The sequence below is a fragment of the Amblyomma americanum genome, chromosome 3 (genome assembly GCF_052857255.1).
Source record: "Amblyomma americanum isolate KBUSLIRL-KWMA chromosome 3, ASM5285725v1, whole genome shotgun sequence".
In the NCBI taxonomy this organism is placed as follows: Eukaryota; Metazoa; Arthropoda; class Arachnida; order Ixodida; family Ixodidae; genus Amblyomma; species Amblyomma americanum.
Window position 1 is genome coordinate 102,886,587 of NC_135499.1, and position 9,932 is coordinate 102,896,518.

General features: G+C 40.1%; 1 long non-coding RNA gene across 1 annotated transcript; it reads left to right on the forward strand.

Annotated features, from left to right (window-relative positions):
• Nucleotides 1–6,640: 6,640 nt before the first annotated feature.
• On the forward strand, nt 6,641–8,918 carry LOC144123191 (uncharacterized). Its single transcript, XR_013313034.1, has 2 exons — nt 6,641–6,678; nt 8,543–8,918. It is a non-coding gene; the product is annotated as an uncharacterized LOC144123191 (long non-coding RNA).
• The last annotated feature ends 1,014 nt before the right edge of the window (nt 8,919–9,932 follow it).

Sequence of the window (9,932 nt, forward strand, 5' to 3'; positions counted from 1 at the left end):
CTACGCCATCCGTTACTGCTAAACTGGAAATGTATAAAAATCGCTCACTAATCAAGACGGCCACCTGATGTCACAGCCTTTGAATTTAAAATGTGAACCGTTGGCACGGTGTGCTGCACACTCGGTGCTTTTTCCTCACCAAACACTAGATCAAACCCTAGATAGCTGGTGTGTAGAATTTGTTTTATTTTTTTAGGTACCAGTTCAGCATGGTTTCGAAATAAAATCAAATTTTACAGTTCTGTATTGGTATCGTTTAATTATTATTTGCAGTGGACGGCTGGAGCCTAGAAAGTCCATACAAATCTATAAGAACGTTTTGCTTACGAGACGCAACCAAAGTATCTAATGCCTGAACACACATTATTAATCGGACTTGTGATCAAAATTTCTACCAGGAGAGTCGGATTGTCTCTCGCTGTTTTTCATATCTCAAATAAGCAACGCCAGGTCATTTTGAGCGCGTGATCCTTGTTCTATAAGTGCGTTGAAACCGCGCTTAAATAGTGTGAAATTACAATATACAGTCCCGACTGCCTGCATGACTATGACTTACAAGCACTGATACATTCCTTTCGTGGCCCCTACAGTTCACAGAAAAACTAATTTCCAAGCTGGTTTGCCAATTATTTTTGGAATAATAAAATGAATGTCTTTTGCCTATCATTAAAAAGAACCAACAGAACAGCAAAAAAAAATTAATCAGACTGCAAGGGCAGCAGGGAATTTCCGCTGGAGAGCAAGGTAAAAAAGTTTATTTTAAATGCGCATTCATAACCAGGGCGCACTTCTACTAAAGGTATCAAGAATGGTACTAAGGAATAGATTGTTAACTTACGCATCTCTTCATTCTTGTATATGAAAATAATAAACTGACTCTCCTTTCAAATTGTCTAAATTTTTAAACAAAATCCTTGCTTTGATGAACCAAAAGTGAAAATTTTTTTATCGCCATATTTGCATCTCAGGGAAAAAAATTTTTCTATTAGAAAGACAAATAAAAGGAAAAGTGCCTGAGGCCTTACCTTACCAACAAAGCAATAAACACCTACGGTATGCGCTGCTATTTTACATTGCGTGTGTTCTTCTACAATAGTACAGCTAGTTGAGAAGAATTTCTGCTTTTTTGGAGATACCCAGAAATACTCGAGAAGCACATATTTTAATTCTAAGTTCTCTATGAACACAATTTATTTACATATCATACGATTGCAAAGTAGCAATCAGTATATGCTCACACCCTTCCTCAGGACGTCTGTAGCATGTTGTTAGTTATTGTCAAAACGTTCTTCTATTGGTTCCAGTAATCACACACACATATATATATATATATAGTGCCCACTGTGTATGTCTCATTTTTATTTTATTTTTGTCACGATTTAGTCGACAGGATTTGAAAGTCACTGTTGCCTCTATAAAATGGGTGGTGTCGCTAAGGAATCCACACTACTGCTATTTGCAGCCCCAGGTGCCTTGACATTACAATCCTTTGACACCAGTCCCAGACAAGCATAATTGGGATTCGATAACAGAAGCATCGACTATCAACAGAGGAGAAGTTGCCGGAATAAAAGAAAAAGCTTATAGCCAATAGTATCTAGGGAGCATACAGGTAACCCGCCGCTGTGGCCAAGTGCTTATTGCGCTCGGCTGCTGGCCGGAGTACCCGGGTTCTAACCCGACCGCGACGTCGGCGTTTTGATGGACGCGAAACGCAAATTCGCCCCCAGGTGGTAGCAATTATTCCGGAGCCCTTCACTATGGCACCTCTTCCTTTCTTATCTCCGTCCCTCCTTTATCCGTTTCATTACGACGCGTTTCACATGTCCGCCGATAAGTGAGGCAGACACTGTGCATTTTGTTTTCCCAAAAACCAATTTATTTAGTATTCAAATTCAGTTTTTTTTTGGAAATTGCTTTAAATTTTGAGGAAAATGTGGATTATTGTGGGGAATGTTTTAAGTATTCAAATCCAACCAGGGCTTTCTTTTAAATCTCTTGTCCAGCGCTCGCACCGAGAGGTGATTCGTGCAACTTGAAAACGATGAGATATTTTTGATATTAACTAGCAGCATGCTACAGACGTTCTGATGAAGAATGTGAGCATGCGTTGATTGCTACTTTGCAATCCTATGATATGTGAATAATTTGTGTTCATAAAGAACTTGCCATTGAAGTATACGTTTCTCTAGTATTTCCGTTATCTCAACAGAAGCAGAAATGCCTCTCAACTAGCTGTACTATTATAGAAGAGCACATGCCATGTAAAAGAACGGCGAATACCGTACGTGTCTATTGCTTTGCAGGTAAGGTAGGGCCTCTGCCACTTATTTTCAATTGTCCTTAAAATGAAACAAATATGTTTCTCTCAGATGCAAGTATGCCGATAACAACATTCTCACATTTGTTCAACAAAAGAAGGATTTTGTTTAAAAATTAAGAAAGTTTGAAAGGGGAGTCAGTTTATTATCTTTATATACAAGAGTGCGCGCGTGAGTCAACTACCTATTCCTAATCTTTACCATGGGGTGCTTGCTCTTTTGATATTCCTATCTAAAGTGCCGTTTTTGACTTCTTTATTAGATGTGCGCGCTGTTTGCGAATGTGCGTTTAAAATAAACTTTTTTAACTTTCCTGCGGAAATTTGCCACTGCCCTTGAACTCCCAATTCTTTTTTTTTGCTGTTCTGTAGGGTTTTTTTATGATAGAGACAAAATAAGCCATCGATATTCTTATTTCAAAATTATTTGCCCATCAGCTTGGATATTACTTGTTCTGTGAACTCTAGGGTCCACTGAAGGACTGTATTAGTTATTTCGGGTCATCATCATACAGACAGTAGTGACTGCATATTGTAATATCGAACTATTGGAGCATGGTATCAACACACTTCTAAAAGAAGAATAGGTGCGTTCTAAACGACCTATCAGTGTTTATTTAAGATATGAAAATCAGCGAGAGACACTCCGACTCTCCTGGTAGAAATTTTGTTCACAAATCTGATTAATTATGCGTGTTCAGGCATTCCATACTCGTTGGTTGCGTAACGTAAGCAAAACGATCTTATGGCTTTGTATCGATTTTTTAGGCTCCAGCCATCCGCAGCAAACAATAGTTAAACGATACCAATAGAGAACTGCAACCGTTGCTTTATTTCGAAACTATGCTGCACTTGCACAAAGGAAATAAATTAAATTTTACACAACAGATATATAGTTTTTGATCCAGTGTTTGGAGTCGAAAAAGCACCAAGTATGCAGCGCACCTTGCGATCGATTCAAATTTTAAATTCGAAGACAGCGACACCCTGTGGCCGTCTTGACTAGTGAACGACTTTTATTGAATACCTTTGCAGCAGTAACGAATGGAATAATGTTAAATCACGCTGTACTGAGAAATAGAGAATATGTAGGTAATGAGTAAGAAAAACTTTAGCCAACATGTTCCTCAAGAAATTTTTGATAGCCCTGTTACATTTTCAAGAGACAAAAAAAAGTATATGAGCGAAATTGGCCTTTTAAACGAAAGTTTACCGCGGTTGTTTAAAAAGAACACCAAAAAGCTTCATTTAAATATTTATTCCTGTTTAGAGTTGGACAGAGATGTAAAGTCATGACAGAAAAAGGCGCGGGAAACACAAAAGAGATTGAACAACACAAGCAGTCCTACTTGAAAAACAAGGAGGAAATATTCCGAAATTCAGAAAGCAGATATGCTTTAATGCAGCAAAATAAAGTGCCCTATCGTACACTGCTAGTTGACTGCAGATGAAAAAGAAATATGCAAGGATAGTCAGCATAAAGCATAGTTGCATGCATAAATAGAAATACGTATTTGTGACTCGAAGCTTTTAAAGATCTACGTCATGTCCATTGTCTCGTTCCCTCTAGGCGCGTATTTCAGTTATCTACCAGCGCGTCTGGTCGTGCGTCGGACAGCGACATTTTCTCGCAGCTGTTCTACATTTTTCCGTCTAGTCCCTCCTTTTCATCTCTTAATGAGGTCACTCACGGAATGTGAGCCCCTCTTCTCTCTCCTTCTGTCTGTGCATAAGAATATTATCCGGCTGCCAAAGCGCATGTAATTGGCCGATAATAATGCATGCCGTTCGTGGCGTGCGTTCACGCCAAGATAAAAAAGTCGACAACTGACATCATCGCACGAAGGCAACATATACAAATCCTCAGCAACTGAGTATAAAAAGAGAGGAGAGACGCGACACTACACAGCGGCTGCTACGTAAAACTCTGGTGAGTAGAACGCTTTACTGTTGCTAGCAGTTACAGCATAGCAGACTTTATTTCCTTTCAGAAATTCGTCAAAAGGCCGCTCAAACAGGTTCCTCCCCAAATGAGCCCCGCAGGTAGTGCCTGAGTACTCTGATGTGGCCACTGCATATCTGTTACTCTTTGGATCGATGCTATAGCATTTGAAGTCTTCCCTCTTATTGCCAGTTATATATTATATTCTGCCATTATCCAGTTTATTTATCTTCGGATATTTGCGATTTGCTTTCTCGATGTTTTAAAGCAAAGCTACGATTTGTTTTTCATTCGATTTGGAAGAATGCGTTTGGTGTATACTGCTACGTTCCCCGTAAACACAATTGCTTTATTTGGTCGAGATATATATCTTTAAAAAGATGTTTTAAATTGAACCTGATGCGCAGTAAAAGGAGGAGGTTGTTAATAGATTTGCCTATTAGTGGAAACAATTAAGAGTCCTGAGTTTCCTAGCGTGGTTAAATATAGAAAATATTAAACAGTGCTGATTAAGAGGATCATAGTATACTATGCTGGAAAAACAGCCGAGCACAAAAATTAAATCGGCTAACCACCGCCGCTGCACAGGTGGAGACCAACTTACGACATTTATGCTTTCAATCCAATATACATCACGCGATTGCACAATATTATAATTCAAAGAACACAATTAATTACGCAAGCAAAAAATGAACGCAATTTAATGGCTGCAATTAGAGTACAAACAGAAGACTCTTAGTGTTTTTTTGCAGAGAGCATCCGATAGAATTAATATAAAAATTTATTTCTAGTTGTAATATTTTCATGTATTTCTAGTGGTATGAAGATATTCGTTTATAATCTGCAGTGCATCTCCTGAAAAGAAGAGTTCGGAGAAGAAATTTCAGTCTGTCTAGAAATAGCAGGGTTAGAAAACAAACCTTCCAGGAATCACCAGCCTCATTTATTAGTTGAAGATCTGGTCATGAAACAATTCTGACCTTCAACCCCGAAGTTCTTCCCTGCTTGTCAAAGACTGAAAAAGTGGTCTGTGAATGTTACAGCATGGGAGAATCAAGAAACATTGCCGCGACACTTGGCATGTACGCTGAAGAGAATGAATGCTTAACATATTCCTTGAAAAGAGTTAGGTAACACGGCTTTTCCTACTGCACTGAGCGTCAAAGGGCGAATTTGTAAGAGGTGCAAACAAACATTATGCTCTAACATTATGCATGGGCATGGTGAATGTAACCTTTTTACTTCTAAACTCGGCATGCATCCTTCTCTCTACTTCTTTCGGTTTTTTTTTTGGTTCCTACAGCTCAGCTTCATCATGAATACCTGTCTGTGGCTCACCCTTCTCTCCCTCTTTGCCGTTGCTTGTGAGTATGCCAAGATTTTTGTGGGATTTCGAAAATTCCCATTTTTGCTGTAGTGGTCGTGCGAATTATCCTTACTATCTAGAATGATGAGGATGAAACTAACATTTATACGCTGTTGATCATTTAGTGTGGAAGCTTTACTTTTTTTATTATAAGGCCACAATGCATGTTAGAAATATTTGAGCGACCCGAAAGCCGAATTGCATACATATGCAGATTGATAAATTAAACAGAAACAAACGTCAATATTTGAAACGTCAGGAAACAGTGCAAATTCTAGGATGCTCGGCATTAGAACAACTTGTTCTATATTTACTATACTGTTCTGGTTTAAAGGCTTTTAATGAATGAAAGGGGACGACATATTTTTGGACGTTTGAGTCATACAAAAATTTCCATGCTTCGCAACGAAGATGCGCCGTCAGATGATTGAGAAAAACTTTATATGCTCTTTGTATTCGCAGCTGATGCTTTATTTATCCATGCATCCAGCTTGGAGTAATGGCTGTGTAAATTGCGGAACTTACCTGTTTAGACTGAATACAAAGAGGAGGGAAAATAGTTTGGCATTACGTCCTCATCTGCAGTCAACAGCACAAAAAGCATATATACCTTATTTACGACGGCACTCAGGCCTAGATATGCTGAAAATATATGGAAATAACCTACGCTCTGTTTATAAGCTCTTTTTAAGTACTTAAAAAATTCCTGTTTTGACGCAGTAATCGCTAGATCGAAAGCATGCAGCAATTTTCTAATTTACTCTTTAAAGCTATCACTAAATCAGATTGAAAATAAGCCTAATATGAATTTTCAAAACTTCTACAGTGCTTAGCCAACTTGTAATTGCTTACAATAAAATGTCTTTTTTTTCTCATATTTCTCTCATGGCTCATGAAGATGGAGCTACAGAGTAAGTACACTAGTTGTTATAACAGACGGTAGAGTTTGTATTCTTAGTATTCATAAAATATTTATGGGAACTCTTTTCTTTTTCCCTCCAATCAACAGAGCCGCGCAAGTGGACCTGCAAAAACCCTTTCTCTCTAGAGGTGAGAAATCCGGCGGTCCAAACCGAGCCCTCAAAATTTCACTAGCGTAAAAATCATCTTCAACTGGGAAAGAAACATTGACTTGGCTGCACGATTAATTGGGAGTACGCTCATATCTCGAGCGCGGTTAGGTTGGCACCAAAGTGATCATACGGAGTTAAACTGAACAGCCTTTCTGGACATATCAGTGCTGCTAGTTTTAATGAGAAAATAAGCGCATGCAAGCACGCTATAGAAAGAACACTGCCATTGATGTTATTTCTATTAAACAACCCAAATAACACAGAATATAGGAACCCTGTTGGTGCCACGTGGGCATCTGGGACTGCGGGAAACTTCTCTATTATCTTCGTTTGCCTCCCATGGGAAATATTTGGGCCATCCCAAATTTTGCTCGCCCTTGATGATTATACCTGCGTCCCATATTAGTCTTTATAAGGGCTAACTGTTCAAGCGTGGCTTGCTCCTGAGGAACCCGCATCGGTTCCCTTCGGAATTCGAAGGGCTTTCGACTGTCCACGTGGGTCTGAATGGGGCTCGATCGGGGTCATCTGTGGGCAGCTAACGCGAGGCCCATCTGGGCACCACTTGCAAAATCCGCATGTTTCCCACATGACCGGCAGGTGTTTTGCCGCACAAGTGCTGCCAACATGGGTCTCGAGACAGACCTTTTTAAGAACCGTTTTGCGATGCTTGGGAATGCTTGTTTCCGAAGGCAATACCGGCGTTCGTTTCAGAAACTAGCCTATTTTCAGGTAGCACCAACACGCGTGGGAACTGTCAGTTTCCAAAAAGAATACCTTTGGATGGCATCTCTGCACTATTTAAAAGAATGCCTTCCTGAGGAGAGAATGCTTGGAAATAAATAGAAACTGTGCTTGTCACTGATGCATACAGAGTAATCGATTGTGGAGTAGCACGACGTGTTCTTTCTGATACTAGAGCCAACTTCACAGCTACGTGGTGGTTTCTTTTTCTTCTCTATTCCCCGATATTTTCCGTGGTGTTAAACGTGCATAACCGGATATTGCTTGTCATTGTTCAGATTGGACAATCGATCTAATTGTGTAGAAAAACAGGCTATTATGAACGGGGATCATCCTAAATGCCTTATGCGCCTGCACGAACACAATCACGTAGTTGTGTGTTCTCTTTTTTGTTCGAAAAGGAGTACTTATGAACTTTCAGTTTTTACTAACTCCGAATCAGTATGCCCTTTCGGGATGCCCATTCGGGAGTACCAGTTCATCTCTAGCGCTGAGAGGTGTTTTTTACGTTGGAATATACATATTTGCAGCGATAACTGTAGGCATGAAGTAACTATGCCTAACGAGTGCGTGTATGTGCGGTAAATTGTCTTGACATCACGTTTGTACTCTGTCTTAGGCTTTCATTGTCCTGCTATTTTATTATAATATACACATCGATCATTTTCATTTTAATCTTTTGCTTACCGCTCCATCTTCACTTTGTGACTAAGGATTAGAATGGATGACACACTGTTCCTTCTGCGACATTCCCGCGGCTGGTCAAATTCGTTTTTAGGCCTATTTTCTAGTGGAATATTGCGATAGTTCAATGTAGACATTGAAAATATTCTGTTCCGACTCACATTGATATTACATTTTTTTAAACAGAAAACGTTGCTGACCCGTTCAACTGAAACGAATTATTTCGATAGAGAAATCCGCAATGAAAGTAAATATATACCCATACCTAAGCCCCATGTCCTAATGAATCATCAAGCCCGTAATGACTTTTCGCGGTATCTGTTTCCAGACTGAGTAATTCGCTTGTGCAGAAGAAAAGGTGCCTTGAACGGAATTGCAAATAAATATAATGGTAATGGTAACTTTTCCTCCAGAGGACGCAGCTGCAGTGATGCTGAAGGCTGGAAAAAGTCTTGAGAGTGTCGGCCGGCTGCTCCAGGGTGATGCATCCCTGACTAAGGAAGAGCAGGAAGAGGTTCTTCACGTCTTACGTGCTATGACAAATGGGGAAGCTGTCCTGAACGGTGAAGCCGCTGAGTACTTCTGGTCACATATCATCCGTGGCGTCATCTCGGGGGCCACCTCTCTCGGAATCATGGAGTTGATCAACAAGCTGGGATAGGCGAAGTTAGTCGGAAATGCCCCAGTCTGTCCCAACCATGTTATTTTGACATAAATATAGAACTGCACTCAATGCTTCGAACCTGTTGAGAGTTCCGCTAAATATACGGCTGTTTTGCCAAAAATGTTTTCATGTGGATTTCTCTCGTGTCTCCAGGTAAATGTTTTTTTTATGTGAATTCTACTCAATGAGAAAAGAGAGAGGTGCTTATGAGCATTGACATCCAATAACTTGCGTCATGCCGGGTTTACAGGACCTGTCTTAGCCCTGCCGCGTTGCCGCATGGTAAAGGCCAGGTACAAACATAAAATAAGCTGAGAATTGAAGAAACCATGTCAACCATGACGTTATTCAATCGCAGCTATGCTGGAGCCGTACTGTCCCCTTTCTTGTTTAACATATCAGTCTCCGAATTTTGCTATACGAGATAGCAGAATTGATCTAAAGCATCTATGCAGATGATATCAATTTATGGGTTAGTGAATTTTACACCTTCATGTCAAGATCAAAATTTAAAAAAAATAATAGAGGCGGCAGACATAATTATCGAATACGCCAAAAAAAAGAACTAGAGTGCACACCACTCAAGTCATAACTTCTAATATATGACAAAGGTAGATGTGCCGCGCGGCTGACGATCAGGCTAGCTGTGGGTAGGCAGGAGGTCCCGAAAGTCAGTGAAGTTAGGATACTAGGATTCTTCATCCACGAAAGAGGGAAAAACACAAACACCCTAAAGAAACAATAAGCGGAAGCCAAGAAGGTCGCAGGTTTAATGAGAAGAATTTCGCTGAAGAGGCATGCCATGAAGGAGAGTAACCTTCTCCGAGTCAAGCAAGCTTTCGTAATTAGCAGAATTAGGTATGCCACCCCATATATGAAACTCAAACAAGTAGAATTTCAAAAGCTAGAGAATAGTCAGACTGCTCCAAAAAAGCGCTCTAAACCTGGTGAAAACTTCAACTCATTGACTAGAGAATTGGCGGTCCTTGATTGATGGAGCAAAATTAGAGAAAGAGTAAGAACAGCACAGATGGCGATGAGTGGCACCGAAGCAGGCAGGGCCATCCTAGGGATGGTACGCCTAGCACCGGTCGCAGAAACTAAGAAAGTCAGCCTGGACACTAGGCGGAAAGAAATAC